Below are 25,996 nucleotides of genomic sequence, written 5' to 3' on the forward strand. Positions count from 1 at the left end.
TAAAAATTCATTTACATATAAACTAGGCAGGCAGTGTGGGCAGAGGCTGTGGAGTGGAGCAATACTCATCCCAAAGAGCTTTACTGAGTCACTGATACATTTTTGGTATATTTGATGCACCACCACTAAGCGAATCATCCTGTGTGTGTGCTTTAATGCTAGCAATGAATTAATTACAGAAGGTATTTAGCTCATTGCAAGCTATTGTCGAGATGTTATTCTTCAAGCTTTCTTTTTGTGCACTGTTATATTGAAATATTTAAAAGTCATTTATCTACTCCTTCTGTCTTTGTTGGTGGGTCCCTCCAGATATGTTGATAGGCAAACACCAGGTGTCTTAGGAGAACTGATAGTTGTCTGTGTCTGTGAAGGCAAGCTAAACTATATTTTACCGTCATGTCTACTTCTCCCGCATCTAGAAATGTTGTAGGAAGTGTTCTCTGGGTTTGCTGATTTTGTATTCATTTGCCGGGAGCTTTCTTATTGAGCTTGTTTTCTGCTCAACGGTGGTGAGGTCAGAATGGTTTAGTAGTTTCCTGTATTCCGCTCTGTATCAGATTTTGAACTGTGGTTTCTTTGCTTTTGTTTCTACTGTGGCGGTGCTTTACGTTTTGTTTTTTAAATCAGTCCTAAAGCCTGGATCTTGTACCAATAAGACTTTAACTGGCAAAGCTTTTGTGCAATTCTCACCTGCCAGTGTTTGAAGCTGCCCCATGGGAGTTTTGAGCCCCAACTGGAGATGGCCCAAATTATGCAAAGCTTTTCATTTTCATTCAGCGTTCTCCCTTCTCTCCTTTATTATGAGCTGTCCATTCAGCTTCTCCTTTCTCCCCCAAGCCTGTCTGGTAGAGAAAGGACAGATTCTGAAACTATAACCGCCAATTTTGAAACTTAGAAAAAAAGGGAAGTTTAGAACAATTTACCAAATGCAAGAGGGCAAACTGTTCTTAAGGATTAACTTTCCTCACTGCCTGGAGCCAATCCTATAGCTAATACCCCATACAAGGGAGCTACCTAAATGAATCCTCAAAGACAATATGGAAACTCCAGTTGGTAAAATCTAAACGAATGAAAACCACTCATCTTTTCCCTGTCCTTCACATATGAACTTGCTAAGTGCCTGGATTCCAAAATGTTTCACATTGCTTAAGAAAATATTTTCTCTCCTAAATGCTGAATTCATTGAACAACTTTACTCTGCAGTCATTTTGCCTGCAAATTTTCCCTGTCCTAATCCAATGGGACTAAAATATCCCATATAATGTGGTTACTGTGTAGGAACATTTTATTATCTCATTCTCTCTTGACTCCAAATCAATGCCTGCTAGAATTTTCTCACTTAAATAGCTACATAAAATGGAGCAGAATATGGTGGCTGTTCCCCTAAGTCACACGCTCGGAAAGGAAGGTGGGTTGGGTCTTCTTCCTGAGGAAAAAAATCATAGAAAGTCAAATAGTAAAAGTGCTGTCGTCTTTGGCATTATTATTTATTGTGCCTCCTCTTACTCCAAGATTCCTCTCTCTTGTCTTTCAGACAAATACAGAATCAGGTGAATTGTGCTGAGTTTAGCCTAAAAATACCACCCCTCATTTCTTTTCTTCCAAAACCACTAACATTTTGAAACATTACTTGTGGTTATGACTCAAGGCCTGTGGCTGAAGTTGGTTAGAATCATGTCACCTAATACCCTAGGTTCAGAGCATCTCTATAAGATTAGTGTTGCCAAACCTATAAAATGCTAAGGAGCCCTGATATTCTGGGGCTGGCCAGGGGTGATACGTGGTTTGCAGTTTTGAAGTGGACCTCTAGACATAGAGGACTTTTAATGAGAATCCATATTGAGCATTCCTGGAAATTCAGTTATTTTTCTATTCCATTTTTGACATTGCTTCCTACCTCAGTTCCAAAGTCAAAAGAATGTACTTATTTCATATTCTGAGTTCATCAGTAAAGGAAGGTCGCCAGAACATAAAAAAACTTTTGTGCACCTCCTTCCGTTCGACTGCATTTGGTGGTATTCATAGACGTGTGTGACAGGCTTGTGCATTGCAGGATGCTAGCACCTCAAGGTAGTAACCGTATCCCTTAACTCGGTTGGGCTAATAGCTGCTCAGTTCCATACCCAAAGGACTCTTAATAGTATTAGATTATGATGAAATACTCTGACATCAGCTCGCAAGTTGAATGAAGTCAGGCAAAAAGTATTCCAGAGAACCTGAGGCTGCTTCAAGAGTGACTGCTTAAAAGGCATAATCGATTCAAGCCACATCTGTCTTAGAAGCAATAAATCCTGCTTAGGAGAATGTCAAAGGCAAAAAGCATTGCTGGGCTAGGAAATCCCACCTCTGAGGATTGTAAAGCAGTACACACAGAGCAGACACATCTCCCAAGTATGATGGGCGTGCTGGGGATGATTGGCAGGTCTGACAGTCAATTCTAGAGAATAGTATCAAGGAGGAACATCTCACATGGGCAGCCCAGAGGCCTGTCATTATTTATTCATTCCCTAAATGTCTGTCTGAACATTATGGGGTATCTACAAGAGGCAAAGCGCCTCTATTTGCATTCCACTCCCTCTGTAGTCCACAGTCCCCCCAATTCAATGAAGTGTACCATTCAGACTGCATGTGAAGGCTGATCTTGTGGCTTTTATTCCTGAGGGCTCTGTCTAAACCCAAACTGCCGACTCAGCCTCGTAAGTGATTAGATTCATAACACCAAAGAGGCAATTCTTCCTGGTAGAGATTAATTCTTCTACTTGTACCGTGTGACTCTGCATCCTAAGAGGGGTTGATTATAGCAAATTAAATCTCCTATTGGCAGTTCTTCCCTTCTGCCCCCCAAAGACCTAATATCATTATTTATTAAGGAGTGAACGAATGCTTAGGAAAACAAGAAGATCGCTTTGTTGGCAGTAAAGTCTTCCTCTCCAGGGCTGGATATTTAAAAGGCAGAGGCCTTCCACGCCCCGTGGGGGGCTCCGTCTGTGCCTTGTGGAGTGGCCTAGGAAGCGCCTGGTCCTGCTACCCAGGCCTGCCAGTCTGTGAGGCTTCTCTCCCTGCAAGGGGGCTTGCAGGGACTCGAAGGGGGTCCTCATCTTCAGCAAGGCCGAGTCACTGGTGACCCTTCCTATAGGTCCATCGCTAGGAATGAAGTAAGCAAGCCTTTAAAAACAAAATTAAACTGCACAACCGTCATCTCTAAGCAAGTTTGTCTTTGTGACCTCCCCAAGGTCAAATGTTAAGTGAAAATTAAGTGGAACCTGCATCGTTTTCTGGGCTATCCTGTCACCCTGCTCTTCCATCCTCTTCCCTTCCCTCCTTCCTTCTCCCCTCCCCCCCACCCCCAGATTTCCCCGCCTCTCCTCCCAGCATCCCTTCCTTCTCTGGCTTTTACTCCCCGCCCTTCTCCCCTACCTCCTCTCCCTTCTATTGGCAAAATAAATCTTAGTTAGATGTGGAATGAGATTCTGCCCCTTTTCTCCCTTCCCTCCTTTCCCTTCTCCTTTTTTTTTCTCATCTGTCTGTCTTTCTGTTATTTGTGTCCAGGGACCTTGAATGCATGTTTGCCAAAGACTTGTATTCTTGCCAAACAAGAGAGGGGCAGCGTAAGAAGTGCGTGATTGGCAGGAGGCAAGGCTGCCATTCAGGAGGCAGTTGGGGCCCCGCCAGGACCACAGGCTCAGTGTGATTTTGGTGGCTTTGTTTTCTCATTTTCTTTTCTAGAATGCTCTAGAAAACTCCTGGTTGGTTATCCTTTCTGCTTAATTTCTGACAAAAATCAGGCTAATCAAACATGAATAGATAGTCAGTTTGAGTTGCCTGGACTCTTTCACTTTTCCAACTGGCCTCAACTGGGGAAGTACAGGTGGGAGCAGAGACTGTACCAGCAGAAGCCGTGACTTGGGCCCCTGGTAAATGGATAGGGAGCTCTGTCTGTCAACTGGTGTTGGGAAGGGGCCCTGGGGAATCAGGTAGTTGATGCACACTCATTATAGACGTACACTTCAAGATGATCTCTCCTTTACTAGGGCTTTCCATCCCTCCATGCACTTTCTGAAGTCAACACTGTGCTCAGAATAGGGACCCTGTGATTATCAATAGTGTACTTATCTGGGGCTTTCTGGCTTCAAGGATTCAAGGCTTCAAGGTCATGCCACAAGGGCAACCCTGTTGACAGCCTTAGCCAGTATCTTGCCCTCATGTCACACAAACTGAGGCACCAGGAGGAGGCTGGACTTCTCAGGGTCAGAGATGCCGTCTGTGGCTATGAGTGGCACTGCAAGGTTAGTTTTTCTTATCATCTTTTGAAATGTGACACTGTGCCGGAGGAAGGGCTAGGACTCCCTGCGCTGTAGCAAGCAGAGAAGAAACTCTGAAATTAGAGGCAAAATTTTCATCCTAAGAAAATTACCCTGGGATATTTTAAGTCGACTCATACCATCATATTTCCACCTCCTAAAGGTCAAAGGAGAAAAAAAAAATACTTAAACAGAAGCTGAAGTCAGTTCACCTAACTAAAAAAGCTACAATGTTAAGCTGATTATTCAAAGGTGTCTCCGCTTATCCCCTCCAGTAATCTGGGTGCTCCATTACCTATCCTGTCCCTGTGTGTTTGAAAAGGCAGTGTTTATTTTCCATTCTTCAATGCAAAACTATAAAACCAGCCACTCTGAAGCTTGCAGTTTCTTATATAACTTGTGCAAGCCCAGTTCCCATTCTGCTCTGGTGATCTTGATCTTTGAAAGGTTTTTTTTTGTTTTTTTAAATAAAATTTAACCTGCAGGCATTGCGAGGCTTAGATGCAAACCCATCAGTTACAGAGCTCCTGAGCTCCCCTTCCCTGCTCAGAAGAAATGGACGGTGAGACATGAAATTGTAATGCTGCTCGTCTGTTAAGCTTATGTCTATGTATTTTTAAAGTTAATAGAGAAACGTAGCTTCTTCTGAGACCTCCGCCACCTTTGTAAAATCTGAAAGGCAGAATTTTAAAGAAGATTCTGAAATACTGTAAGTTGCTTTCAGTGTTCACCATGCAAGACCCAGGTAGAGTCAGAAATGAGACTCAGAAAAAAAGTGGACTCCTGTTCATTGTGTTGTTTCTGAAGGAAAGGAGCATCGCTTAGCATGAGTGCTACTGGAATGGAATAGTCTCTGTCATACTCATCCAGCTTCTGTGAATCTGTGTATATAGTGCTGGGGGACATTTTGAGAATTTGTTTTCACACAACAGAGTCTTTATGTTATATGTTTAGATACTAAGGGGTTATTTTAGTGATATGTGTTTGAAATGATGGAAGAGAATTTCTGCTGGCCTAATGATTGATGGTCCATATCACGGTGGCAAGGGGGATCTGAAATAGTAACAAAATCACAGAAGGAAGAGGGGAGGTTAGGGGTGAGGACTCAGGGCTCTTTGCTTGTCAGTAGAAGAGACCAGCTCTGGTTAACATAACAGGAGAAACATTTAATGGAAGTGAATAGGGTTGTCCTTAGGAAAAGCCGAAGAACCATATCTCGTGAAAGGAGGGAAAGAGGGCAGCTATGGAAATTTAGGTCTCAAGAATTAAAGAGTAGTTGTTGAGGGTGTCGTGGCTGGGATAAAGTAGCTCCAACCATTTCTCTCATTGTGTCATTTTGTTCAAGATTTAAATTCTTGAAAGAATGAGACCTGTCTTAGGTCAATGGGCCCTCCTCCCGCTTGGCCATAGGAGGGCGTGGACGCTGATGGATGGTCCCACCAAGACCACATGCAATGGAGGGTGTTGTTAGCACATGAAGGGAGAATGCCTGCTGGGCAGATGGAGGTGATAATAAATCTGCTTGCATTCGATATTGCATTCCAAATGCATTCCCAGCACAGAGCTTGGCACTGCTCTAAGCTCTAGGGACAAGAGGGACAGAATATCGGCCCTGCCCTCGAGGGACTCAGGATATGGGGGGCAGATGACCAGACGTGGAGTGCCCTGTGATAGTATAAATACTGATGAAGCCCTGTGTGGAGGCTATGGAAGCTCAAGGAGGGCCTAGCTGATATTTGCAGATCACTTTACTGTTTACACAGCATTTCTGCCAGCATTTTCTCATCTTTTTCCTCTCATCCCTGAGACATACAGGAGCTTGGTATTATTATCTTTATTTTGAAAATTGGGTATTAAGCTTTAATAAAATAGCCCCTGTCATATTATTCCACCCCGCCTATCACAAAGCAAGTGTAATTGATTTCCTACTTGAAGGTGGCAACCCTCAGAGCATTTGCTTCCTAAAGGGGTTATTAAATAGAGGGGAAGGGAGGATGTCATTTGGGAAAAGAAGATGATTAAAACCTGGCTTCAGACATACAGTAGCACTCATAACACCAAATGTTTTTAGCAATTTTAATAAATATGCACCACATCCCTAAAGCTTAGCTACTCTCTCAACCTCCTAGAAGGTTTAGGGTTCCAAGGACATGGTTTGCAAAAATCCTGAAATAGAATATAAAAGGCATTACAGTCCCCTCTCTCCAAATATTCTAGTCACCTTCATGGTGTCCTGCTGTCATATTGGCAAATATTTGGCTCCCAAAATAATACGCGACCCCACCATCACCCTTTAATGAGTGGTTCTTAACTGAGAGGGGAAGAAAGCAATGTTGCCTCACCCCTGGGCGGGGGATGGGGAAGTGGGGGTGGGTGGGGGGATGGGGAAGTGGGGGTGGGTGGGCGGCATTTGGCAATGCCCAGAGATGTTTCTGATTGTCACAGCTGGTGTGCATTGGTGGGGAGGCATAGGGGTGTTACTGGAATCTCATGGGTAGAAGCCAGGCATTTGCTTAACTTCCTAAAATGCACAGGATGGTCCCACAATGAAGGATTATCCTGTCCCAATGTCAATAGTGTCAAGATTGGGAACCCTTCTTTTAGACCCAGTGCTGACTTCTTAATTAGTCATGAAACTCTTGCAGCCTTAGCATCCTTTTCTTTGAAGCCATACAAATATCATAAGTGGACGTCACAACATTGCTTAGTTATGTAGCCATTCATTTTCTCATTCATTCATTGAGCACCTACAATGTGCCAAGCACTGTGCTAGAATGTGGAGCAAAACAGTGAAAGCAAAAGAAGAACTTGTTGTCCTCAAGGATCTTTTATTTTATGGGGGTGAGTGACTATAAGGATGTAAGTAAACAAATAATAATGAATTTCCACCCTTGTCTTAAAGATGCATTAGAACCTCATTTACATAAGGTCTCAAATGCTTTCTCTTTGAATGTGACATTTAAATTGAGCTTTGGGTTTGGGGGTGTCAAACATGAGCTCTACCCATGCTTTGTTGTGCCTATTTGTATCTTGATTTAGCTGTGTGTTTAGTACTACTCCATGAGGTGACTGGAAATGGGCCCCCTGGGAGTCTGCAAAAGATCTAAGCAAATTATTTGTCCCAGAAATTTACATTTAATTTAGGGAATGTAAAAATTCCAGCTGCTCCCTCCAGAGCAGAGAATCTCTTCTTCTTTGCCTGTGGGTGTTCAGGGAGGAACCAGGATCTCTGCCTTTTCTTGCGAGATGCTGTGGACCTGGGGAAACACAGAGAGGAAGGCTGGCATACAAGTCATTTGAGTTACCTGAGACATGAGCGTTGGGTGGATGAAGGGGAAGCAGGGAAGACGTACCGTTATTTTAGCCAAGAAAATGAAGACTGTGGTTACTTAACTGAAGAGCTGCCCTACAGAACGTGCCCAACAGCCAATTTTCATTTACGTGCCTATCGATTAGTAATTTTATGGATAACCTGTGGGCAAAGCATTCCTTCCCTGGTGGCATGCACTCAGGAAATGTAAACCAATGTTAATCTGAATGAGACATAATTAGGAAAGTAATTTCATTGCCAATGTGTTTTTCACTATACTGGAATTCAATATCAGACTTTCTTGTAGTATCAGTTAATGGGTATTTTTTTTTTGATGCTGTGGCTTCCATCCCTTAGATAATAAGCCAAAGTATGCCATGTAATTATAATCCTAAAGTAACTTACGCTTAGAGTGGTGGTACTTACGCAGAGCTCTTGGGGCCTCCTATTCACATTAAACTCAAACATTCCCTGTAGAGCAACCAGGTAAATTGAGGCATGGCATTGCTAACTGTCATCATTCAAATCCAATGTTAGATCTGGGAATAGAGCCAGCAAATCTCCTTGATGCCAACTCATGCCAATATTCCACGTTCCTTCACCCCCTCATCTCTGAGTAATCCGTGCTTAAAAGCAGTTTAATAATGAGATGGCAACTTGGCTATTCCAAGTGCTCACATACTCTTATGGGACTTGAAACAAATTCACTCACTCTGGCCAGGTGAGTAGCCCAGACATTTAATTTCAAAAGGGATATATATATATATTTTTTTTAGAAGATAAAGTTATTTTTTATCTGGTAGTGTATTCTGTGTACAGCTTCTGTGTTCAGTTCTTTTTTTTTTCTTTTGATATCGTTAATGTGCAATTACTTGAACAACATTATGGTTACTAGACTCCCCCCTTCACCAAGTCCCCCCCACATACCCCATTACAGTCACTGTCCATCAGCTTAGTAAGATGCTATAGAATCATTACTTATCTTCTCTGTGCTATACTGCCTTTCCCATGTCCCCCCCCCCACACTATATTATGTGTGCTAATCATAATGCCCCTTTTTCCCCCTTATCCCTCCCTTCCCACCCACCCTCCCCAGTCCCTTTCCCTTTGGTAACTGTTAGTCCATTCATGGGTTCTGTGATTCTGCTGCTGTTTTGTTCCTTCAGTTTTTCTTTGCTCTTACACTCCACATATGAGTGAAATCATTTGGTACTTGTCTTTCTCTGCCTGACTTATTTCACTGAGCATAATACCCTCTAGCTCCATCCATGTTGTTGCAAATGGTAGGATTTGTCTTCTTCTTATGTATGAATAATATTCCATTGTGTATATGGACCACATCTTCTTTATCCATTCTTCTATTGATGGACACTTAGGTTCCTTCCTCAAAATGGATGTTTTTGACTTGGGTTACCGATATAGACCTAATTCCTCTTTTTTTTTTCTCCTAAAATATAATACAAAGAGAAGGCTGTGGTAGGTAGAACTGATAATGAGAGTCATAGCATGAATCTGTGTTAGTTAACTCCTGCAGTATAACAAACCATACCAAAACTGAATCCTTTAAAATAACAACTCTTTATTTATTTATGTAGGCCTGTGGATTAACTGGGAAATTCTGCCAGTATAGATAGGCAGGCTGATCTGGACTGGACTCCCTCATACATTTAGGTCACTGAGGCCTGGCTAGTCTAAAATGGCTTTGTGTGGCATGGGTCAGCTCTCTTCCATAAATCTTTCATATCCCTTCAGCAGGCTAACTCTGGAATATTCTCATATTGGTGACAGGGGTCCATAAAAATAAGAAATGGACAAAAGCAATCACTTTTCCAACCTATGTTTGCATCAAGGTTGAAAGCAAGTCATATTATCAGATAGTGTGGGAAGGCACCACCAAAAAGAGGTGTAAAACATGGGCCATTGTACAATAGGTCTTCCATATAAACAAAGCAAATTAGCAGAAGTTTTCTTAGCACAACTCTTGGCAAGTTTTGATCTGTTGGAAATGAGAATTTTAAATGTCCTAATTGACAAGCTTCATGCAAATTCTCTTTTGGAAAGATTGCTCCGGTCAGTTTATTTAGAGGGTCATGAATTGTGCTTTTCTGCCCTTATGCATTCACAGAGGATAGACTGTGTTTGAACAGCTGGAGGATATATTTTAAGAGGGCTGTATGTCAAGCTTGGACAGGATGATTTCAAATGGGCCCGTGACCAAGTATGAGAAGCATGAGCTTGTGCTAGTTCTAGAAATATGATGAGCCATTAAAACACCATTGTTCTAGCTGGTTATTCGAGCTAGGTGCATGGTTAATTTGCTCAAAAATGCTTGCTGAGCTTACACCAACCACATGAAAGGTGCAATGGTAAACATTGCAGGGATATGTGAAAAATAAACATAGTGAAGGATCATTGAGTACTTACTATATGCCAAACATTCTGCTAAAGATATTACCTTACCTCCAGATCTCATTTATGAGGTATGTGTTATTCCTTCTATTTTATGGATGAGGAAATGAGGCCTAGAGAGGAAATTTAAGGTCACATATCTAGTGAGTGGCTGTGCTACTTTAATTGCAAAAATGGCTGCAATTCTTTACTTTCTCCCATTGCAAATGATTCTGTAGTTTTTCTCATTAAGAGCTAGAGTCTTTCTCCATCCCTTGAATCTGAGCTGGCCTGTGATTTGCTGTGGCCAAGAGAACGTGAAGAAAGGATGTGTCAGTCCAGAGGCTACATCTCTAGATGCCCCATGTTTCTGCTCTTTCGTGAAGCGTTGCCTCTGCTGTGAGAATGAGTCTGGTTTAGCCAGCTGGTAGAGGTGAGAGACCACATGGGGCAGAGCAGACATATTCCTGTGGGGCATGTCATAGATCAGGAAATTCCCAGGTGACCTACTGAACTATTGATGCACGAGTGAGCCCAGGGAAAGTCATCTGAGCTCAGCCCACAGCAGCAGATTCAACAGTCCTTCTCTAGACTTGTTAAATAATAAATGTGATCGTTTTAAGCCACTAGGTTTTAAGGTGATTTGTTGCATGGAATGAACTAATTGATACAATAGCAGGGCCAGTATTTGAAGTCAAGCCTGACTGACAACCAGGCCCTATAATTGGAAGAGAGGTTGGAAAATAGGGTCTAGGCATATTCTCTGGAGAAAAAAAAATGGATTTGGTGTGTTTTCAGCCAGTCTTTGCCACATGTGTCCTGTGGTTTCACACTGTTTGTCCAGCTCGAAACCATGATAATAGTGCAGGAACCATTTAATGCATTTGAGCCAAGGCATGACACGGTTATGTTTGAGTGTCTGAAAGATCACTATGGAGGAAATGTGAAGGGCTGATTGACTGGGGAGAGACTGAAGACAGGAGGCAATTCGTCTTGGCAAGAAACTATGGTATAGGGCAGGGAGATTAAAGAAGAAAGGACACAGTCAAGGAATATTTAAGAAGTAGGCCTATCACTAATTGAAATTTGGGGGTAAAACAGAGACACGTTTTTGTCTCAAAATCTGAGTCTCAGATTTTGGTGTGGGTACCTGGGAAAATGGTAGCATCTGATAAAGGAAATGAGAACAGCAGTCCTGGGGGTCGGAGGGGGTGGAATCAGGAGTTTGGTTTGGCACTGATGAAGATTGAAGGACCTGTGGGGCATGTAGTTGGAGTTGTCTGGGTGACAATCAAATATCTGTCCTCAGCTGCAGAGAGAGTTCTGGCCAAAGAGACAGATCTGGGGGTCATCAGCATTTAGAGCTGTATGTTGGAGTCATGTGGCATCTGTCACTGTTCTCAGTAGCAGACAACAGAATCTACTCGAGGTAATTTAAACAGAAAGGCCTTTAAATTTTTAAAGACGGAAATATTGATAGTTCACATATTATCCAGGAAGTTTTGAAAGCTAGGTTAGGGGGCTATAACCAGGAAGAACAATAGCCAATAGAAACCAGCCAACTGCCCCATGAGACTGTTAGCAGATACTGCCCAGCTGTTGCCCCCCACAGGACAGCACCTGTGATACTGGGGACCGGACGCTAAGAACTTCCTCCAGGGCTACTGAAGAACCAAGTGTTTCTGCCTCCAGCTTGCTGAAGAGCCAATTTCCTCCATCAGTGGCTGCCTCAGTGTCCACTAGCCCCTCATTCAGGAAGAAACTAGGCCACCCGAGGACCTTAGCCACAGGGGAATCTGGGTAATGTAGTTTTAGCTTTCCATTCCCTGCAGGTCAATGGGGTGGGCTAGAGAGTGTTGAAGTGTGTGTGCCAGAGCCAATACATGGTACATCCAACATAAGCATAGAGGAAATTATACAGGAAAATTATACAGTGAGGAACAGAAGAAGAAACGCTCTGTGGAGTAGCCAACAAATCCTTTCCCTTAAACTTGATTGAGATGTGTTCTGTAATTTGCAACCTGAGGAGCCCGGACTATGAGGGCACCTAAACTTCACAGAAATGCCATCCTTTCTGCTCAGTGTCACCCTGTCAATATGCCATGTGCTGTCTGATGTGATTAACCACAGAGCCAAGTGAGAGCTCTCCCAGAGCAGAAGCCTCTGCACACCTACAGTTAAGCTCTAGGAACCTTCTTGCCTGTAGTCTTATATACTTATGTAGTCAAGCACAGGGCTTGAATCCAAAGAAGACCAGTAGAAAGCATCAGTCACTTTAAATCAGTGACCTACCAAGAAGTTTGAATATATGCATGTAGGTGGCACAAGGAATTTTTTCCTGGGTCTGGATGAAAAAAGGAAAAACACCCAATTTGTTATTCTGGAAGCACATACTGTACATTGGCATTTATAAGACATGTGTATCACATTTGAATGTATGTGACAGATTTTCAGTGTATTTTGAAATGAAATTTGAATCAGTATTTGCAGAACCTTTGAAATACCTCCTCAAAACCCCACAGTTATGTAAAGCATAATTTGGACACGGATGGCCTATGCTCCATTTTCTCTAGCTTTGTCAAAAGGGACCAACTCCTTTGTTATGGGTTGAATTGTGTCTTCCAAAAAGGATGTGTTGAAGTCCTAACCTCAGAATGTAGCCTTTTGTGGACACAGGGTCTTTACAGTAGTAATCAAGTTAAAATGAAGTCATTTACAAGTGACTGGTGTCCTTATAAAAAGGGGAGATTGGAGACAGAGTTAGACACATATAGAGGGGAGATGATGTAAAGACAGACAGAGAATGCCACTTGAAGATGGAGGATTGGTGCAATGCAGCAACAAGCCAAGGAACTCCTGGGACTATCAGAGGCTAGGAGAAAGGCATGGAATGGATTCTCTCTTAGAGTCTTCAGAAGGAACCAACCCTGATGCCACCTTGATTGTAGGCTTCTCTCCTCCAGAACTGAGAGACTATATGTTGCTGTTGTTTTAAGCCACCTGGTTTGTGGCACTTTATTATGGCAGCCACATGGAACTAATACACCCCTGCTGATGAGATCAGAAACTTAGAAGGAATGCAGTAGTTTTATACTAGGCACAATGTGGTTCAGTAGTAGTGTATTTCTTTCTTTGTGTAATGGAATGAAAACAATCATTAGTGAAGACCAACACGTGTGTTTCCTTGCTCTCCAAAGAATGGAAGTTCTGAGTGCTGGACCTAGAGGTTTATATTTCATCCAAGATAAGTAAAGTGTCCTGAAATAGCCCAGGCATGGCATAGCAGGGAGCTGTGTTTTATCAGCAACTGCTCTAGGTGGTATCATTGGCGTTTATGCCACTGATGTGAATATCACCCATAATTTGTTGATTCCCTATTGTTGGTTTCTGTGTGATGGGAGGCTGTCACCAGGCTTATTCCTTTCTTTTCATTGTCATTACTGCCTCCACTCTGTCATCCTTTCAATTCTAAATCAAAGGGAAGTGTATCTTCTCTCATCTGGGAAGTATTCCAGATGCATATTATTAGAACGGAGGGGCACTTGACATTTAGATCATCATTAAGGCTTCTTAATCAGTTTCAGCTGAACCTGGGTACTTTACAAGGACTATAGGGGCAAAGAGGCAAGTGAACAGAGATTTAGTGAAGTTCGCTGGCAGCTGTTGCCCTTGGACAGTCACGCTGCTCCCCCAGGAGAGACAAACTGGGTCTCTTCTGGGATCCAGCATCTGACTCAGTGTGGCAAATCTGGTTGCCATACTTCCTTCACCATCTTCTGCCTTTTCAGGAATTATGGAATGTTTTAAATCTCTCCCCCAGGACTTTCCACTTCCTCTGTTACCTCTTCTTCAGCATCAAGCTTGTATCTCACCAGCCCAGGTCCCTTATTGTGCTTCCCTCTATCAGACTAGCATTTTCCTGTGCCCCAGTACCCATCCTCTCCCACCAGGCTTTGGGAAGGCTGTTCATACATTATTGTACATGAATTCTGAAGGTGGGAAGGCCCTGAGAAAATGCAGTTCTTTCAGTAAGAGTTGACTCAGTGCTTGCCAGATGCCAGGAAGTGAGGGTGCCCTTTCTTCTTGGTTCTCCAGAGTAGTGTGAAGAACACTCTAGGGAAGAGAAGTGTGGAGTGCTGGGGAAGAGGGTAACAAGTCTAAATCAGGGTAGCTGGTGGGAGGCTAAAAAGACACCAGCCAGTATTTCCAGGAAGACTACATCTTGAGTGGTTGCGCAACATTAAAATCTGGTGAGGATTGAGATTTGAGGTTGTGAAATCTCAGCCTGTTAAGTGACTGCCTACATACAGTCCAACTGTATGCCGATTTTGCTTCTATTGTGCCAACCCATCTCTGGATTTGGTATAAACCTATACTTTGAGTATTCAAGTATAGGTTTTATTTCAAGGGAGCATAATTAAGCTGTTGGTGCCGTCAGCTAGAATATGCATTTTGGTCAGGTGGGTCAGCCCTTCAGTAAAGGGCCAGTAATTTCTTATAGAAATTTTCTGTAGAAACAATTCCTTATAGAGGAAAGGAATTTTTCTTCTATAACCATGTCTGAAATTTTCTTTCCATTAATGGAATGTTTCTAACTCATTGATAAGCCTGTTCTTTATTCATTAATGTGGGCAGGTTTATTCTTCCAAAGTCAAGTGATTGGTACCATTTAGTGTCACTTGTCCCTCTGCCTTCCCCTCTCTGGGCTCCAGAGGACCTTACACACCTTGCTTTTACTCTGTGTTGCTGACAGCAACGTGCCTATGCCTAAGTATTCCTTAGGATTCAGTCCCAGAAGAGAAGAGGGTGGAGGCACAACAGTCTTGTCTATTATGGGCCATCTAAACAAAACCAGAGAATTATCTGTTAGGGATTTCAGTTACACAAATGACTCACAATAAAAAAATTATCACACATTTGGAAACCACCAACAAAATGAGATGGAAATTATAGAATTAGGGTTTCAATGAACTAAAATATTAAACATCTGAGAAAATAATTAATAGAGAAATTGTAACAGGATTTTTTAAATGTATAATTAATATCCTCATAGAAATAATGTAGAATACTATATCTAAGAAATCAAAACAGAGGCCCTTCATTTACCCATTTGTTAATTCCATCAGTATTTGGTGAGTCCCTATGACATGTTAAGCACAGCTGAAGCCCTGGGGAACCAGCAGGAGATTAAGCTAAGTCCTAGTCCTCCTGGAGGTTAAAGTCTAGATAGAGGAGACAAAACAAGGGAGGGAGGGAGTGGATGACCAGGTGGATATCAAGGGGAAGAACATTCTAGATAAAAGGAACAGCAGGTGTCAAGTCAGAAAGATGTCTCAACTCTTCAAGGAGCAACCAGGAGATCTATGTGGCTAGAGCAGGGTAAACAAGGGAGAGACTTAGAGAATAAACCAAACCAGTATGGGGTGGGACAGATTATTTATGGCTTTGAAGGACTCTGGTGTTTGCTTTGAGCTACAGAGGAAGCCATGGAGGGTTTGGAACAATAAGCTGATTTGATTTAACTAAACATTCTAAAAGAAACAATCTGGACTATTATGGAAAGATTGGATCATGGGGAATGAGAAACGAACACTAGGTAACCTATTAAGAGACTGTTGTAAGATAAGAAACTTGAAATAATGAACCACATAAGAAATAATGTGACTTGGATTGGCTTAAAGATGGTGGCATGAGAGGTGAGACAGAAACCTCCTCCCAAAACTACACATAATATGAAAATATAGCAAATACATCTAATACTGACAGAGCAATGGGAAAGGAGGCTGCAGCAGATTGCCTACACCTGGATAAAAAAGCAGACTTCAAGGAAAAGGGTAAAGTACCAAACTGTGACCCAGAGGGATCCAAGCCCTTCCCCCACCCCAGCTCACCAGTGGGAGGAAGAGAAATGGGGCAGGAAGAGGGTGGAGGCCTAAGACTGCTGAACACCCAGCCCTGGAGATCTGCACTGGGAGCACAAACCTACATTATATGGTTCTCTGAAGATTAGTGGGGTTAGAAAGCTAAGACAGGTGGAATACTTGGAGAGACTGAGATTCCAGCCACTTGTGGAAAACAGGTATCCACAACCAGCCATTCTTGGACTAAAGAAAGGCAGGCAGTCTGAGAGACTTCCTAACAGCAAGAAGGCTGCTAAAGGGGAAAGGATTGCATGGAGCTTGCTGCTCAGGAGAAAGGACAGGTGGACAAAATTGTCTGGGAGCACTCAGCCCAGCAGGTTGGAAACTTCAGGAACTTCAAGCGCTTGATCCCCCTGGCTGGCAATGCAGCTATGAGGTCCCCACTGTAATATGTAGCCTGCTGAACCTTCCTCCTGGCCAGCACCAGCTTGCAAACTGGCTGCCCCACTGTTGTGCCTGCCCAGCCAGAGGGTGGCCCTGCCTACAGCAACTACAAGTGCAAAGCATAAAGGCTTCTCCATGCATGCTTGGCCCACTGACCCTGGCAGTGGAGGCAGGCAATGAGCCAGGAAGCAGGAAAGAGCTCTTTCCTCCTGACAGGCACCAATGCTGCTCACCTGCAACCCCATGCCATTGCTCCAGAGGCTGAACAGCTCCAGAGAGTAGAGCTTCAGGGCACTAGAGGGTGCCACCTACAAATATGAAATGTCAAACAAACCTGGTTCAAACCAAAATCTCCAAAACACCAGAAAGAGTGCCAAGTGAAACTGAACTCATCAATCTTCCTGAAAGAGATTTCAAAATAAAAACCATAAACATGCTCATGGAGGTACATAAAAATATTCAAGACTTCAGGGAGGACTTCAAGAAATAGGTAAAAAATTTGAAAAATACAGTATCCAAAATGAAACACACAGTGGAGGGATTTAAAAGCAGATAAGATGAAGTAGAGGAGATGGTAAATGAAATAGAAATCATAGAACAGGAATACAAAGAAGCTGAGGCACAGAGAGAAAAAAGGATCTCTAGAAATGAAAGAATATTAAGAGAACTGTGTGACCAATCCAAATGGAACAATATTCACATTATAGGGGTACAAGAAGAAGAAGAAGAGAGAAAAAGGGTTAGAAAGTGTTACTGAGGAGGTAACTGCTGAAAACTTCCTGAGTCTGGTGAAGGAGATAGTCTCTCAGGCCATGCAGGTGCACAGATGTCCCAACACGAGGGACCCAAGGAAGACAACACCAAGACATATAATAATTGAAGTGGCAAAGATCAAGAATAAGGACACACTATTAAAAGCAGTCAGAGAGAGAAAAAAGGTCACATACAAAGGAAAACCCATCAGACTATCATCAGACTTCTCAGCAGAAACCTTATAGGCCAGAAGGGAGTGACATGATATATTCAATGTAATGAAGCATATGGGCCTTGAACCAAGAATACGCTACCCGGCAAAATTATCATTTAAATTCAAAGGAGGGATTAAACAATTTGCAGATAAGCAAAAGCTGAGAGAATTTACCTCCCACAAACCATCTCTACAGTGTATTTTGGAGGGACTGCTCTAGATGGAAGTGTTCCTAAGGCTAAATAGCTGTCACCAGAGGAAATAAATCACAGTAAAGAAAGAAGACCAATTAATTACCAAGAAGATGCAAACTTAAATCAACTACCCCCAAAGTCAATCAAAGAATAGACAAAGAATACAGAATATGATATCTAATATATAAAGAATGGAAGAGGAAGAAAAGGGAAGGAAAAAAAGAACCTTTAGATTGTGTTTGTAATAGCGTACTGAGTTATGTTAGTCTGTTAGATAGTAAGGAAGTTACACTTGAACCTTTGGTAACCATGAACCTAAAGCCTGCAATGGCAATAAGTACATACCTATCAATAATCACCATAAATGTGATTTGATTTGTCTGAATGCAGTAATCAAAAGACTGAGTCACTGAATGGATAAAAAAACAAGACCCATCTGTATGCTGCCTACAAGAGACTCACCTCAAACCCAAAGATGTACACAGACTGAAAGTGAAGGGATGGAAAAAATTTTCATGCAACTAATAGGGAGAAAAAAGCAGGAGTTGCAGTACATGTATCAGATAAAACAGACTTCAAAACAAAGAAAGTAACAAGAGACAAAGAAGGACATTACATAAGTTAAAGGGGTCAGTCCAGCAAGAGAATATAACCATCATAAATGTCTATGCACACAATATGGGAGCACCTACATATGTGAAACATATACTAACAGAATTAAAGTGGGAAATAGAATGCAATGCATTCATTTTAGGAGACTTCAACATACCACTCACTCCAAAGGACAGATCAACCAGGCAGAAAATAAGCAAGGAGACAGAGGCACTGAACAATACATTAGAACAAGTGGACCTTACAGACATCTACAGAACACTCCACCCAAAAGCAACAGCTTCACATTCTTCTCAAGTACACATGGAACATTTCCAAGAATAGATCCTATTCTAGGCCACAAAAAGAGCCTCTGTAAATTCAGAAGAATTGAAATTGTACCAACCAGCAGCTCAGACCACAAAGGTATGAAACTAGAAATGAATTTTGCAAAGAAAACAAAAAAATCCCACAAACACATGGAGGCTTAACAGTGTACTCCTAAATAATCAATGGATCAATGACCAAATAAAAACAGAGATCAAGCAATATACAGAGACAAATGACAACAGTAACTCAACACCGCAAAACCTGTGGGATGCAGTAAAGGCCGTGCTAAGAGGGAAGTTCATTGCAATACAGGCTTACCTCAGAAAAGAACAATCCCATATGAACAGTCTAAATTCACAATTAATGAAACTAGAAAAAGAGAAAATGAGGCTGAAAGTCAGTAAAAGGAGGGACATAATAAGGATTAGAGCAGAAAAAAATAAAATTGAGAAGAATAAAACAATAAAGAATCAATGGAAGCAGGAGCTGGTTCTTTGAGAAAATAAACACAGTAGATAAACCCCTAGCCAGACTTATCAAGAAAAAAAGAGAGTCTACACACATAAACAGAATCAGAAATGAGAAAGGAAAAAACACTACAGACACCACAGAAATACAAAGAATTATGAGAGAATACTATGAAAAATTATATGCTAACAAACTGGATAAGCTAGAAGAAATGGACAACTTTCTAGAAAAATATAACCTTCCAAGGCTGACCTAGGAAGAAACAGAAAATCTGAACAGACCAATTACCAGCAACAAAATTGAATTGGTAATCAAAAAATTACTTCAGAACAAAACCCCTGGACCAGATGGCTCCACAGCTGAATTTTATCAAACATGTAGTGAAGAAATAATACCCATCTTGCTTTAAGTTTGCCTAAAAGTAGAAGAGGAGGGACTAGTTCCAAACTCATTCTATGAGGCTGGCATCACTCTAACACCCAAACCAGACAGACACCACAGAAAAAGAAAATTACCAACCAATATCCCTGATAAACATAGATGCAAAAATACTCAACAGAATATTAGCAAACTGCATTCAAAAATACTTCTATAAGATCATCCATCATGATCAAGTAGGATTTATTCCAGGGATGGAAGGAAGGTATATTTGAAAATCCATCAACATCATCCACCACATCAACAAAAAGAAGGACAAAAGCCACATGATCATCTCCATAGATGCTGGAAAAGCATTTGATAATATTAAACATTCATTCATGATAAAAACTCTCAACAAAATGGGTATGGAGGACAAGTACCTCAACATAATAAAGGTCATATATGACAAACCCACAGCCAACATCATACTTAACAGCGAGACGCTGAAAGCCTTTCCTTTAAGATTGGGAACAAGACAGGGATGCCCACTCTCCTTCCTTTTATTCAACACAGTACTGGAGGTCCTAGCCACAGCAATCAGACAACACAAAGAAATAAAAGGGATCCAGACTGGTAAGGAAGAAGTTAAACTGTCCCTGTTTGCAGATGACATGATATTGTACATAAAAAAACCTAAAGAATGCACTCCAAAACTACTAGATCTAATATCTGAATTCAGCAAAGTTGCAGGATACAAAATCAATACACAGAAATCTGTTACATTCCTATATACTAACAATGACCTAGCAGAAAGAGAAATCAGGAAAACAATTCCATTCACAATTGCATCAAAAAGAATAAAATACCTAGGAATAAACCTAAGCAAGGAAGTGAAAGACCTATACCCTGAAAACTACAAGACATTCATGAGAGAAATTAAAGATACCAAATAATGGAAATACATCCCGTACCCATGGATAGGAAAAACTAATATTGTCAGAATGGCTATCCTGGCTAAAGCAATTAACAGATTCAGTGCAATCCCTATTAAAATACCAACAGCATTTTTCAGTGAAGTAGAGAAAATCATTCTAAAATTCATATGGAACCACAAAAGGCCCCGAATAGCCAAAGCAATCCTGAGAAGGAGGAATGAAGCTGGCAGGGTTATGCTCCCTGACTTCAAGCTCTACTACAAAGCCACAGTAATCCAGACAATTTGGTACTGGCACAAGAACAGACCCGTAGATCAATGGAACAGACTAGAGAGCCCAGATATGAACCCAAGTATATATGGTCAATTAATATATGATAAAGAAGCCATGGATATACAATGGGGAAATGACAGCCTCTTCAACAGCTGGTGTTGGCAAAACTGGACAGCTATATGTAAGAGAATGAAACTGGATTATTTCTAATTCCATACACAAAAGTAGACTCAAAATGGATCAAAGACCTGAATGTAAGTCATGAAACCATAAAACTCTTAGAAGAAAACATTGGCAAAATCTCTTGTGTATAAACATGAGCAACTTTTTCCTGACTCATCTCCTCAGGCAAGGGAAACAAATTTTTTAAAAAATGAACAAATGAGACTACATCAAGCTAAAAAGCTTCTGTACAGCAAAGGACATCATCAGCAGAACAAAAAGGCATCCTACAGTATGGAAGAATATATTTGTAAATGACATATCTGACAAGGGGTTGACTTCAAAAGTATATAAAGAACTCATGCACCTCAACAAACAAAAAGCAAATAAGCCAATTAAAAAATAGGCAGAGGATCTGAACAGACACTTCTCCAAAGAAGAAATTCACATAGCGAACAGGCACATGAAAAGATGTTCCACATCGCTAAGTATCAGGGAATTGCAAATTAAAACCACAATGAGATGATATCATCTCACATCAGTTAGGATGGCCAACATTGAAAAGGCAAGGAACTTCAAATGCTGGTGAGGATGAAAGAAAGGGGAACCCTCCTACACTGTTGGTGGGAATGTATATTAGTTCAACCATTGTGGAAAGCAGTATGGAGGTTCCTCAAAAAACTAAGAATAGAAATACCATTTGACCCAGGAATTTCACTCCTATGAATTTACCCAAAGAAAACAAGATCCCAGATTCAAAACCCCTATGTTTATTGCAGCACTATTTACAATAGCCAAGATATTGAACAACACAAGTGTCCATCAGTAGATGAATGGATAAACAAGAGGTGGTACATATGCATGATGGAATATTACTCAGCCATAAGAAGAAAACAAATCCTACCATTCGCAACAACATGGATGGAGCTAGAGGGTATTATGCTCAGTGAAATAAGCCAGGTGGAGAGAGAGAAGTACCAAATGATTTACCTCATTTGTGAAGGATAACAATGAAGCAAAACTGAAGGAAAAAAACAGCAGCAGATCATAGACTCCAAGAAGGGACTAACAGTTACCAAAGGGGAGGGAGGGAGAAGGGGTTTGAGGGGCACTGTGATTGGTACACATGGTGTGTGAGGGTCACAGGGAAGACTGTGTAGCATAGAGAAGACAAGTAGTGACTCTGTGGCATCTTACTACACTGATGGACAGTGACTGCAGTGGGGTATGGTGAGGACTTGGTAATATGGGTGAATCTAGTAACCACAACGTTTTCCATGTGAAACCTTCTTAAAAGTGTATATCAATGATACCTTAGTAAAAAAAATAAAAATAAATAAAAATATAAAAAAAAGAGATAATGTGATTTGGACAAATGCTCAGGTGAAGTGACACTGAGATTTGGAAGAGAAGATGTAGACACTGGGAATAGATATGACTTTTTGAGGATTTTTGACAAGGAGTGAATAATTAGTGCAGAGGCTGGAGGAGAATGTGGAGTGGAGATAAACGTTTTTATTTTTTTGATGGGGCATATCATAGCTTGCCAGGGCAAATGACCCAGTAAGGAGAGAAGGACTGGTGATTCAGGAATGGGTGGGGTGGTGTTGCACGATGGCCTTGGGTAAGGTATCAAAGGGGTGAGAGTTCAAGAAAGACCCCGTTACAGATTTTGGAAACAAAATAAACACAGAGGTTAAAAAAATAACCACCGTGTCATTTTCTGAGCAGTCTAGAAAAATGAACAAATACGAAGAGCAAGCAGGAATGTTAGGCTCTTCCAGAGTACAGCATAAAGGAATAAATAAGGGAATTCTAAAAGAAAAGAGATGTTGGCCAGAGGTCACAGGAGAAGCAGGAGAAAAATTAGGGAGAATGAAGCAGAGGTAACCTGGGAAGTCTTAACAGCCGGAGTTTGCAGACAGCTGAATGAAGTCACATGGCCTCAGGTTGAACAGACCCACTGGGTTCCGCCCAGGTTTGGGTAATAAGAGCGGTAGGAGTAATCGTAGTGCTAATAGCCATATAATTCATACATTGAAATATTATAGTGACATTTCAAGTTACCAAGAGTAAAGAAAGTAATTGAAAAGCTGCTAGAAAGAGGCTGGTATAACTCAGGTCACAAAGGGTCACTGAGGTCATGGAAAGCATTTGAATTTTATTCCAAGAGTAATGGAAGTCACTGAAAAATTTTAAGAGGAGTGGGAGGGTGGTGACAAAAAATGTGGTTTGTTACAAAGATGTCTCTGGCTCCTGAAGGAAAGCAGGTAGGGAAAAGTCTGGAAGGTTCGGGGTGACAGTGAATGTCAGGTAAGGAGCTTTATCAGAATGGTGACATCAAGAGGTGAATGTTCTAGCAATATGAAAGGCAGCATCTGCTGGGAGCTTGTGAAGTGCTGAGCACTATAGTCTAACTGCTTTCCATGTGTCAAATGACTCAGTTGTCACCTCGACCCTCCTCAGTATCTCCATTTGACAGATGAGGAAATTGATGCCCAGAGAGGCTAAGTAGGTTCCTGGAGGTCACCCACCCAGTAGGTGGCAGAGCTGGGATGTGAACCTGGGCAGTCTGGCTCCGGAGCCCACGCTTTGAATCAGTACCTCTGGACTAGACCAGCACTGACGGAGAATGGAGCAGTGGGCAGGGTTGAGAGTTTGGACACAGCAGGGACAGTCTGGTGATGCGGGGATAAGGGTGAGAAATGAATCAGGAATGATTCCTGTATCTTGGCCTTGAGCAGTTGGTGGTGCTCACACCAGCATCATCCACGTTCCTGCTAAAAACTCCAACTGCCCCCCACGGAATTTGGAGGAAATCCGTACTCTCGTCCACGGCTTGTACATCTCTGTACTTCAAAACTCTGCCGAAGAGGTGATCGCTGTTTGCTTTGCCCAGGACGGAAGGGTTTCAAGGACATGAGACTTTCAGCTTTAAAACCAGAAAAGTCCCTGGCAAACTGGGATGGGCCGATCCCCCTCCTGCCACTCTGCCCCGTGTCCTCCCGGCATTGGCCTTCACTGTCGCTCCTGCGTGTGAAGAGCTCTGCCTGGGGCTTCGCACAGCTGCCTCCTCTCGTCCTTTGCTCCCAGCTTGAGCATCACCCCTCACGGTGCCCTTCCTGACCCCCATTTCATGCAAGCCACAACCAGCTATTCCCCCCACCCTCCAAGACTTTTCACACGCTCAGTGACTTGATTGATGGATCTGATTACTCCCGTGCTCAATGTTAAGCTCCATGAGGGCAGGCCCGTGTATGCGTCTGTCTTGTTCACCTGTGGACAGCAGATCTGTGGCATGTAGTTATTTAAGAAAGATCTCTGAGGACTGAAGAACAGAAATTACCCACAAGTGCAGCAAGAGACATTTTCCTGCAGTGTCAGAAGAGACTTCCTTGCTAGATGCTCCCATAAAAGATTCCCTAGAGAGCTTGCAGCAAAAACACATTTAGAAATTAAGGCCTGTTGCTGTGTTCTGAGCATCTCTTGCCTCTCCCCTGCCCTCTGCTCTGCTTTAGTCCTGGTTGGAGGGCACTGAGAACCCCCCGTGGGGCTGGGCTTGGTGACAGGACAGATTATACATCCTGCAGGCTGTTTTCTGCCTGACATCTTCCTTCTGCTTGTCTCTGAGGGAAATAGCACAACTGAAATTTGAGGAAGCCACTCCTTGGGGTTACCCATATGACTTCTCCATTTCATTCCTATCAGAAATAAAAGTGGGTAATATTACTATACTGTTTAACTTTCTTTAATACACGCATATCGTAGGTAGTCCTGGGTTTTGTACTATTTTAAGACTTAACTCTTGCTTGTTACAGTGAGTATTGGAAACCAAATACAAATCCAGTAATATTTGATTGGGTAAATGAATTTTGGCACATCCCTAGAGTGCAATACTCTAGAATCATTAAACACAATTAAGTAAGCAGATCTATGTTTACTGGTGTGGAAACATGTCTGTGATAAATTGATCAATAAAAATAAAAAGGAGAAAAAGCCCAGAAGGAAATACACAGAAATGTTCATGGATGTGATCTCTGAACAGTGAGATGATAGATTTTTAGTTTTCTTCTCTATATCATTTTGTTTTTCTGAATTTCTGAATCACAGTGAGCACGTATTATTTTCATAACCAGTAGGGAAAAGCTCTAACCCTATACAGAAAAAAATAAAAACAAGTGTGAGAGAAACAAATGTGTCTTGTTAGTATTCATCATTCTGCAGAATTACCCTTCATCTCCTAAGGCTTTAGAATGAGCCTGGAATACATATGTTGTATATAATATGTGTCGCTTATAATATATTTCAGACTACATATATGCAAAGACAAAAAACATACCATTAACATGTGTAATATGGCACATGCTTCATGATATAAGTATGTTTATACATACATCCACATTGTGTATAATTTATATGCATGTATCTTGTCCTTTATTCAGTATATTTTTTTGCCTAATTAATTTTTCCATGTGAAATAATGCACATCCTATTCAGATAATCAATTCACATTGTAGTCCTCATTACACCTGCTGGAAGTGAGCACCCACCAATGGTTTGGGGGTGCCTTTTTTTTAAACGAGACTTCTCTTGAAAGATAAAACACCCAGGACCAAGGAGCTCCTGGAGGCATCTTTAGTATTTGTTCCTCATACGCAAGCTTTCCGCTAGAGTGCCCCTGGCACACGTGTGCTTCTTCGTTCGATGCATGGCCTCTTCCAGCCCGATTTATCTTGGAGGACGCGGTGGGCGTTGGGTTAGATAATGAATAATGAGCAAAAGTGGCCTTTAGAGATCTGGTTTTGCATCTTGACTGATAAATAATACATTCTCAGCTTCCAAATGCCTATAATAAAATTCCTTTTGAGTCGTTTCTTAATTTCATTTTAATTTTTTCGGTTAAGTTCTGGGCTTTTCTCTTTTCCTTCCTTCCTCCTTTGTTCATCCTCTCTCCAACTCCAGGTCTCTTTCTCAGGGGAGTAGATGGGGGTGTTTATCAGTTGACTTATGGCCAAGGAAGCTGCAGTCAGCAGTCGATGGTAGCAGCTCTGGTCCAGGGGCCTTGGAAAGTGCCGGCCGGTCAGACAAGGGCTGGTTGACATTGGGCCTTGGCTGTCCTGGAGCCACTGGCCCAGCTTGGCAGATGTCCCGCAGGTCAAGCCGCCCTCCCTTACTAGCTTCCCCACTGGGCTGGCCTCCCTGCTCCTGACAGTGGCCTTGGCATATGGGCTCCAAGGATAAAGCCCCAGCAAAATGTTTATCTCACAATTAATTTCCTTTAACACCAACTCACTTAATCCAAGAAAGGCAAGTGAGATTCTCTGCCCAGGTACATCATTCCTCTCTGATTTTATTTAATCATTTTGTTTTCACAAATGTCTTGCTCTGCTCTAAGCTCTTTATTGTATCTAA

At 41.9% G+C, this 25,996-nt stretch overlaps 1 protein-coding gene across 1 annotated transcript in view; it reads left to right on the forward strand.

The window, feature by feature from the left end:
• Window positions 1-25,996, forward strand: part of KAZN (kazrin, periplakin interacting protein) — a 1,067,116-nt gene that overhangs the window by 286,395 nt on the left and 754,725 nt on the right. The window lies entirely within an intron of this gene.

The sequence above is a fragment of the Manis pentadactyla genome, chromosome 4 (genome assembly GCF_030020395.1).
Source record: "Manis pentadactyla isolate mManPen7 chromosome 4, mManPen7.hap1, whole genome shotgun sequence".
In the NCBI taxonomy this organism is placed as follows: Eukaryota; Metazoa; Chordata; class Mammalia; order Pholidota; family Manidae; genus Manis; species Manis pentadactyla.